This window comes from Podarcis muralis, unplaced genomic scaffold (genome assembly GCF_964188315.1).
Source record: "Podarcis muralis unplaced genomic scaffold, rPodMur119.hap1.1 HAP1_SCAFFOLD_153, whole genome shotgun sequence".
In the NCBI taxonomy this organism is placed as follows: Eukaryota; Metazoa; Chordata; class Lepidosauria; order Squamata; family Lacertidae; genus Podarcis; species Podarcis muralis.
Genome location: NW_027554777.1, coordinates 5,001 through 15,000, shown reverse-complemented (window position 1 = coordinate 15,000; position 10,000 = coordinate 5,001). Strand labels below are relative to the sequence as shown.

General features: G+C 43.0%; 1 protein-coding gene across 2 annotated transcripts in view; it reads right to left on the bottom strand.

Annotated features, from left to right (window-relative positions):
* Positions 1–10,000, bottom strand: part of LOC144326568 (protein PAXX-like) — a 24,369-nt gene that overhangs the window by 12,187 nt on the left and 2,182 nt on the right. The window lies entirely within an intron of this gene.

Genomic DNA, 10,000 nt, shown 5'->3' with positions numbered 1-10,000 from the left:
ATCCTTGTCTCCTATCCTACCCTTCTATCCTCCTATCCTATCCTAGTCTCCTATCCTATCCTATCCTCCTATCCTATCCTATCCTCCTATCCTATCCTTGTCCCCTATCCTATCCTTGTCTCCTATCCTATCCTCTCCTCTCCTCTCCTCCTATCCTATCCTCTCCTCCTATCCTATCCTATCCTCCTATCCTATCCTTGTCTCCTATCCTATCCTCCTATCCTATCCTTGTCTCCTATCCTATCCTATCCTATCCTACCTTGTCTCCTATCCTATCCTCCTCTGCTATCCCATCCTCCTATCCTACCCTTCTATCCTCCTATCCTATCCTTGTCTGCTATCCTATCCTATCCTATCCTAGTCTCCTATCCTATCCTATCCTCCTATCCTATCCTAGTCTCCTATCCTATCCTATCCTATCCTATCCTATCCTATCCTATCCTTGTCTCCTATCCTATCCTATCCTATCCTATCCTATCCTATCCTTGTCTCCTATCCTATCCTCCTATCCTCTCCTATCCTATCCTATCCTCCTATCCTATCCTTGTCTCCTATCCTATCCTCTCCTCCTATCCTACCCTTCTGTCCTATCCTCTCCTCTCCTATCCTTGTCTCATATCCTCCTATCCTATTATCCTCCTATCCTCCCCTATCCTCCTATCCTACCCTTCTATCCTCTTATCCTATCCTATCCTATCCTTGTCTCCTATCCTATCCAATCCTCCTATCCTATCCTTGTTTCCTATCCTATCCTAGTCCCCTATCCTATCCTATCCAAACCCATCCTCCTATCCTACCCTTCTATCCTCCTATCCTATCCTTGTCTCCTCTCCTATCCTCTCCTCTCCTATCCTATCCTCCTATCCTATCCTTGTTTCCTATCCTATCCTCCTATCCTCCTATCCTATCCTTGTCTGCTATCCTATCCTCTCCTATCCTATCCTCCTATCCTATCCTATCCTATCCTATCCTATCCTATCCTAGTCTCCTATCCTATCCTCCTATCCTATCCTTTTCTCCTTGTCTCCTATCCTATCCTTGTCTCCTCTCCTCTCTTATCCTATCCTATCCTATCCTCTCTTATCCTATCCTATCCTATCCTATCTTCCTATCCTATCCTTGTCTCCTATCCTTTCCTCCTATCCTATCCTATCCTAGTCTCCTATCCTACCCTTGTCTCCTCTCCTCTCCTATCCTCCTATCCTATCCTATCCTATCCTATCCTCCTATCCTATCCTTGTCTCCTATCCAATCCTATCCTATCCCATCCTATCCTATCCTATCCTATCCTCCTATCCTATCCTTGTCTCCTATCCTCTCCTCTCCTCCTATCCTATCCTTTCCTCCTATCCTATCCTATCCTATCCTATCCTATCCTAGTCTCCTATCCTATCCTATCCCGGTCCCCTATCCTATCCTATCCTATCCTAGTCTCCTATCCTTTCCTCCTATCCTATCCTATCCTTTTCTTTTCTCCTATCCTATCCTCCTATCCTATCCTTGTCTCCTATCCTATCCTATCCTTTCCTATCCTATCCTTGTCTCCTATCCTATCCTCCTATCCTAGTCTCCTATCCTATCCTATCCTATCCTATCCTTGTCTCCTATCCTATCCTTGTCTCCTATCCTATCCTATCCTTGTCTCCTATCCTATCCTATCCTATCCTATCCTATCCTATCCTATCCTATCCTATCCTCCTATCCTATCCTTTTCTCCTTGTCTCCTATCCTATCTTCCTATCCTATCCTAGTCTCCTATCCTATCCTCCTATCCTATCCTTTTCTCCTTGTCTCCTATCCTATCCTTGTCTCCTCTCCTCTCTTATCCTATCCTATCCTATCCTAGTCTCCTATCCTATCCTCTTATCCTATCCTTTCCTCCTATCCTATCTTATCCTATCCTATCCTATCCTATCCTTGTCTCCTATCCTATCCTCCTATCCTATCCTAGTCTCCTATCCTATCCTTGTCTCCTATCCTATCCTTGTCTCCTATCCTGTCCTATCCTATCCTATCCTCCTATCCTATCCTTTCCTCCTATCCTATCCTATCCTATCCTATCCTATCCTATCCTAGTCTCCTATCCTTTCCTATCCTATCCTTGTCTCCTATCCTATCCTCCTATCCTAGTCTCCTATCCTATCCTATCCTATCCTATCCTATCCTATCCTTGTCTCCTATCCTATCCTCCTATCCTATCCTAGTCTCCTATCCTATCCTATCCTATCCTATCCTTGTCTCCTATCCTATCCTCCTATCCTATCCTAGTCTCCTATCCTATCCTATCCTATCCTATCCTTGTTTCCTATCCTATCCTATCCTTGTCTCCTATCCTATCCTATCCTATCCTATCCTCCTATCCTATCCTTTCCTCCTATCCTATCCTCTCCTATCCCCTCCTTGTCTCCTATCCTATCCTATCCCGGTCCCCTATCCTATCCTATCCTATCCTAGTCTCCTATCCTTGTCTCCTATCCTATCCTCCTATCCTATCCTTTTCTCCTATCCTATCCTCCTATCCTATCCTTTCCTCCTATCCTATCCTATCCTTTTCTTTTCTCCTATCCTATCCTCCTATCCTATCCTTGTCTCCTATCCTATCCTATCCTTTCCTATCCTATCCTTGTCTCCTATCCTATCCTATCCTATCCTTGTCTCCTATCCTATCCTCCTATCCTATCCTAGTCTCCTATCCTATCCTTGTCTCCTATCCTATCCTAGTCTCCTATCCTATCCTAGTCTCCTATCCTATCCTATCCTATCCTATCCTATCCTATCCTTGTCTCCTATCCTATCCTATCCCGGTCCCCTATCCTATCCTATCCTTGTCTCCTATCCTATCCTTGTCTCCTATCCTATCCTATCCTTGTCTCCTATCCTATCCTATCCTATCCTATCCTATCCTATCCTCCTATCCTATCCTTTTCTCCTTGTCTCCTATCCTATCCTTGTCTCCTCTCCTCTCTTATCCTATCCTATCCTATCCTAGTCTCCTATCCTATCTTCCTATCCTATCCTTGTCTCCTATCCTATCCTCTTATCCTATCCTTTCCTCCTATCCTATCTTATCCTATCTTATCCTATCCTATCCTTGTCTCCTATCCTATCCTCCTATCCTATCCTAGTCTCCTATCCTATCCTTGTCTCCTATCCTATCCTCCTATCCTATCCTAGTCTCCTATCCTATCCTTGTCTCCTATCCTATCCTTGTCTCCTATCCTATCCTATCCTCCTATCCTATCCTAGTCTCCTATCCTATCCTATCCTTGTCTCCTATCCTATCCTATCCTCCTATCCTAGTCTCCTATCCTATCCTATCCTATCCTATCCTATCCTATCCTATCCTATCCTCCTATCCTATCCTAGTCTCCTATCCTATCCTATCCTTGTCTCCTATCCTATCCTATCCTATCCTATCCTATCCTATCCTATCCTATCCTATCCTATCCTTGTTTCCTATCCTATCCTATCCTTGTCTCCTATCCTATCCTATCCTATCCTATCCTCCTATCCTATCCTTTTCTCCTTGTCTCCTATCCTATCTTCCTATCCTATCCTTTCCTCCTATCCTATCCTATCCTATCCTATCCTATCCTCTCCTCTCCTCTCCTCTCCTATCCCCTCCTTGTCTCCTATCCTATCCTATCCCGGTCCCCTATCCTATCCTATCCTATCCTAGTCTCCTATCCTTGTCTCCTATCCTATCCTAGTCTCCTATCCTATCCTATCCTTGTCTCCTATCCTATCCTATCCTATCCTTGTCTCCTATCCTATCCTCCTATCCTATCCTTGTCTCCTATCCTATCCTTGTCTCCTATCCTATCCTATCCTTGTCTCCTATCCTATCCTATCCTATCCTATCCTATCCTATCCTATCCTCCTATCCTATCCTTTTCTCCTTGTCTCCTATCCTATCTTCCTATCCTATCCTAGTCTCCTATCCTATCCTCCTATCCTATCCTTTTCTCCTTGTCTCCTATCCTATCTTCCTATCCTATCCTAGTCTCCTATCCTATCCTCCTATCCTATCCTTTTCTCCTTGTCTCCTATCCTATCCTTGTCTCCTCTCCTCTCTTATCCTATCCTATCCTATCCTAGTCTCCTATCCTATCTTCCTATCCTATCCTTGTCTCCTATCCTATCCTCTTATCCTATCCTTTCCTCCTATCCTATCTTATCCTATCTTATCCTATCCTTGTCTCCTATCCAATCCTCCTATCCTATCCTTGTTTCCTATCCTATCCTAGTCCCCTATCCTATCCTATCCAAACCCATCCTCCTATCCTACCCTTCTATCCTCCTATCCTATCCTTGTCTCCTCTCCTATCCTCTCCTCTCCTATCCTATCCTCCTATCCTATCCTTGTTTCCTATCCTATCCTCCTATCCTCCTATCCTATCCTTGTCTGCTATCCTATCCTCTCCTATCCTATCCTCCTATCCTATCCTATCCTATCCTATCCTATCCTATCCTAGTCTCCTATCCTATCCTCCTATCCTATCCTTTTCTCCTTGTCTCCTATCCTATCCTTGTCTCCTCTCCTCTCTTATCCTATCCTATCCTATCCTCTCTTATCCTATCCTATCCTATCCTATCTTCCTATCCTATCCTTGTCTCCTATCCTTTCCTCCTATCCTATCCTATCCTAGTCTCCTATCCTACCCTTGTCTCCTCTCCTCTCCTATCCTCCTATCCTATCCTATCCTATCCTATCCTCCTATCCTATCCTTGTCTCCTATCCAATCCTATCCTATCCCATCCTATCCTATCCTATCCTATCCTCCTATCCTATCCTTGTCTCCTATCCTCTCCTCTCCTCCTATCCTATCCTTTCCTCCTATCCTATCCTATCCTATCCTATCCTATCCTAGTCTCCTATCCTATCCTATCCCGGTCCCCTATCCTATCCTATCCTATCCTAGTCTCCTATCCTTTCCTCCTATCCTATCCTATCCTTTTCTTTTCTCCTATCCTATCCTCCTATCCTATCCTTGTCTCCTATCCTATCCTATCCTTTCCTATCCTATCCTTGTCTCCTATCCTATCCTCCTATCCTAGTCTCCTATCCTATCCTATCCTATCCTATCCTTGTCTCCTATCCTATCCTTGTCTCCTATCCTATCCTATCCTTGTCTCCTATCCTATCCTATCCTATCCTATCCTATCCTATCCTATCCTATCCTATCCTCCTATCCTATCCTTTTCTCCTTGTCTCCTATCCTATCTTCCTATCCTATCCTAGTCTCCTATCCTATCCTCCTATCCTATCCTTTTCTCCTTGTCTCCTATCCTATCCTTGTCTCCTCTCCTCTCTTATCCTATCCTATCCTATCCTAGTCTCCTATCCTATCCTCTTATCCTATCCTTTCCTCCTATCCTATCTTATCCTATCCTATCCTATCCTATCCTTGTCTCCTATCCTATCCTCCTATCCTATCCTAGTCTCCTATCCTATCCTTGTCTCCTATCCTATCCTTGTCTCCTATCCTGTCCTATCCTATCCTATCCTCCTATCCTATCCTTTCCTCCTATCCTATCCTATCCTATCCTATCCTATCCTATCCTAGTCTCCTATCCTTTCCTATCCTATCCTTGTCTCCTATCCTATCCTCCTATCCTAGTCTCCTATCCTATCCTATCCTATCCTATCCTATCCTATCCTATCCTTGTCTCCTATCCTATCCTCCTATCCTATCCTAGTCTCCTATCCTATCCTATCCTATCCTATCCTTGTCTCCTATCCTATCCTCCTATCCTATCCTAGTCTCCTATCCTATCCTATCCTATCCTATCCTTGTTTCCTATCCTATCCTATCCTTGTCTCCTATCCTATCCTATCCTATCCTATCCTCCTATCCTATCCTTTCCTCCTATCCTATCCTCTCCTATCCCCTCCTTGTCTCCTATCCTATCCTATCCCGGTCCCCTATCCTATCCTATCCTATCCTAGTCTCCTATCCTTGTCTCCTATCCTATCCTCCTATCCTATCCTTTTCTCCTATCCTATCCTCCTATCCTATCCTTTCCTCCTATCCTATCCTATCCTTTTCTTTTCTCCTATCCTATCCTCCTATCCTATCCTTGTCTCCTATCCTATCCTATCCTTTCCTATCCTATCCTTGTCTCCTATCCTATCCTATCCTATCCTTGTCTCCTATCCTATCCTCCTATCCTATCCTAGTCTCCTATCCTATCCTTGTCTCCTATCCTATCCTAGTCTCCTATCCTATCCTAGTCTCCTATCCTATCCTATCCTATCCTATCCTATCCTATCCTTGTCTCCTATCCTATCCTATCCCGGTCCCCTATCCTATCCTATCCTTGTCTCCTATCCTATCCTTGTCTCCTATCCTATCCTATCCTTGTCTCCTATCCTATCCTATCCTATCCTATCCTATCCTATCCTCCTATCCTATCCTTTTCTCCTTGTCTCCTATCCTATCCTTGTCTCCTCTCCTCTCTTATCCTATCCTATCCTATCCTAGTCTCCTATCCTATCTTCCTATCCTATCCTTGTCTCCTATCCTATCCTCTTATCCTATCCTTTCCTCCTATCCTATCTTATCCTATCTTATCCTATCCTATCCTTGTCTCCTATCCTATCCTCCTATCCTATCCTAGTCTCCTATCCTATCCTTGTCTCCTATCCTATCCTCCTATCCTATCCTAGTCTCCTATCCTATCCTTGTCTCCTATCCTATCCTTGTCTCCTATCCTATCCTATCCTCCTATCCTATCCTAGTCTCCTATCCTATCCTATCCTTGTCTCCTATCCTATCCTATCCTCCTATCCTAGTCTCCTATCCTATCCTATCCTATCCTATCCTATCCTATCCTATCCTCCTATCCTATCCTAGTCTCCTATCCTATCCTATCCTTGTCTCCTATCCTATCCTATCCTATCCTATCCTATCCTATCCTATCCTATCCTATCCTTGTTTCCTATCCTATCCTATCCTTGTCTCCTATCCTATCCTATCCTATCCTATCCTCCTATCCTATCCTTTTCTCCTTGTCTCCTATCCTATCTTCCTATCCTATCCTTTCCTCCTATCCTATCCTATCCTATCCTATCCTATCCTCTCCTCTCCTCTCCTCTCCTATCCCCTCCTTGTCTCCTATCCTATCCTATCCCGGTCCCCTATCCTATCCTATCCTATCCTAGTCTCCTATCCTTGTCTCCTATCCTATCCTAGTCTCCTATCCTATCCTATCCTTGTCTCCTATCCTATCCTATCCTATCCTTGTCTCCTATCCTATCCTCCTATCCTATCCTTGTCTCCTATCCTATCCTTGTCTCCTATCCTATCCTATCCTTGTCTCCTATCCTATCCTATCCTATCCTATCCTATCCTATCCTCCTATCCTATCCTTTTCTCCTTGTCTCCTATCCTATCTTCCTATCCTATCCTAGTCTCCTATCCTATCCTCCTATCCTATCCTTTTCTCCTTGTCTCCTATCCTATCTTCCTATCCTATCCTAGTCTCCTATCCTATCCTCCTATCCTATCCTTTTCTCCTTGTCTCCTATCCTATCCTTGTCTCCTCTCCTCTCTTATCCTATCCTATCCTATCCTAGTCTCCTATCCTATCTTCCTATCCTATCCTTGTCTCCTATCCTATCCTCTTATCCTATCCTTTCCTCCTATCCTATCTTATCCTATCTTATCCTATCCTTGTCTCCTATCCTATCCTCCTATCCTATCCTTGTCTCCTATCCTATCCTTGTCTCCTATCCTATCCTATCCTATCCTATCCTATCCTTTCCTATCCTATCCTTGTCTCCTATCCTATCCTATCCTCCTATCCTATCCTTTTCTCCTTGTCTCCTATCCTATCTTCCTATCCTATCCTTTCCTCCTATCCTATCCTATCCTATCCTATCCTATCCTATCCTCTCCTCTCCTCTCCTATCCCCTCCTTGTCTCCTATCCTATCCTATCCCGGTCCCCTATCCTATCCTATCCTATCCTAGTCTCCTATCCTTGTCTCCTATCCTATCCTAGTCTCCTATCCTATCCTATCCTTGTCTCCTATCCTATCCTATCCTATCCTTGTCTCCTATCCTATCCTCCTATCCTATCCTTGTCTCCTATCCTATCCTTGTCTCCTATCCTATCCTATCCTTGTCTCCTATCCTATCCTATCCTATCCTATCCTATCCTATCCTATCCTCCTATCCTATCCTTTTCTCCTTGTCTCCTATCCTATCTTCCTATCCTATCCTAGTCTCCTATCCTATCCTCCTATCCTATCCTTTTCTCCTTGTCTCCTATCCTATCTTCCTATCCTATCCTAGTCTCCTATCCTATCCTCCTATCCTATCCTTTTCTCCTTGTCTCCTATCCTATCCTTGTCTCCTCTCCTCTCTTATCCTATCCTATCCTATCCTAGTCTCCTATCCTATCTTCCTATCCTATCCTTGTCTCCTATCCTATCCTCTTATCCTATCCTTTCCTCCTATCCTATCTTATCCTATCTTATCCTATCCTTGTCTCCTATCCTATCCTCCTATCCTATCCTTGTCTCCTATCCTATCCTTGTCTCCTATCCTATCCTATCCTATCCTTTCCTATCCTATCCTTGTCTCCTATCCTATCCTATCCTCCTATCCTATCCTTTTCTCCTTGTCTCCTATCCTATCTTCCTATCCTATCCTTTCCTCCTATCCTATCCTATCCTATCCTATCCTATCCTATCCTCTCCTCTCCTATCCCCTCCTTGTCTCCTATCCTATCCTATCCTAGTCTCCTATCCTTGTCTCCTATCCTATCCTCCTATCCTATCCTTTTCTCCTATCCTATCCTCCTATCCTATCCTTGTCTCCTATCCTATCCTTGTCTCCTATCCTATCCTTTTCTTTTCTCCTATCCTATCCTCCTATCCTATCCTTGTCTCCTATCCTATCCTTTTCTTTTCTCCTATCCTATCCATGCAAACGCGGAAAATCAAATTCTTTGCAATCATCTCCAATTGCAACTGTCGCTTCTGATTGCAAATAAATAAAGTTTGCAAATGCGGAAAATAAAATTCTTTGCAATCATCTCCAATTGCAACTGTCACTTCTGATTGCAAACAGCAGAAAGTTTGCAAATGCGGAAAATAAAATTATTTGCAATGATTTCCAATTGCAACTGTCGCTTCTGATTGCAAATAAATAAAGTTTGCAAGTGCGGAAAATAAAATTATTTGCAATCATTTCCAATTGCAACTGTCGCTTCTGATTGCAAATAAATAAAGTTTGCAAGTGTGGAAAATTAAATTATTTGCAATAATCTCCAATTGCAACTGTCGCTTCTTATTGCAAACAGCAGAAAGGTTTGCAAATGCAGAAAATAACATTTAATGCAACAATGGCTGCAATAATCTCCAATGGCAATCGCCGCTTCGTATTGCAAACTGCAAATAATTTATTATTCTTCTTAAATACATTATTTTTCTTATTGCAAATCAACTTTCATGCAAGTTGGACGGCAAGAATCTCCAATTGCAAACAGCAGAAAGTTTGCAAATGCGGAAAATAAAATGATTTGCAATCATCTCCAATTGCAACTGTCGCTTCTGATTGCAAACAGCAGAAAGTTTGCAAATGCGGAAAATAAAATCATGGGATGCAGAATTTTCGATTGCAAGTGTTGCTTTTTATTGCAATCCTTGCAAATAATCTCCAATTGCAACTGTTGCTTCTTATTGCAAACAGCAGAAAGTTTGCAAATGTGCAAAATAAAATCATGGGAAGCAGAATTTTCAATTGCAACTGTTGCTTCTTATTGCAAACAGCAGAAAGTTCGCAAATGCTCAGAAAAAAATTATTTGTCACGGACATGTAACAATCATTAGCAATAATTAGCAATCATTTCTGATTGCAACCGCCGCTTCTGATGGCAAACAGCGAAAAGTTTGCAGCTGAGGAAAATAACTTTGAACGCAACAATGGCTGCAATCATTGCGTGAATAATAAGTTTGCAAATGTGGAAAATAAAATTATTTGCAATCATCT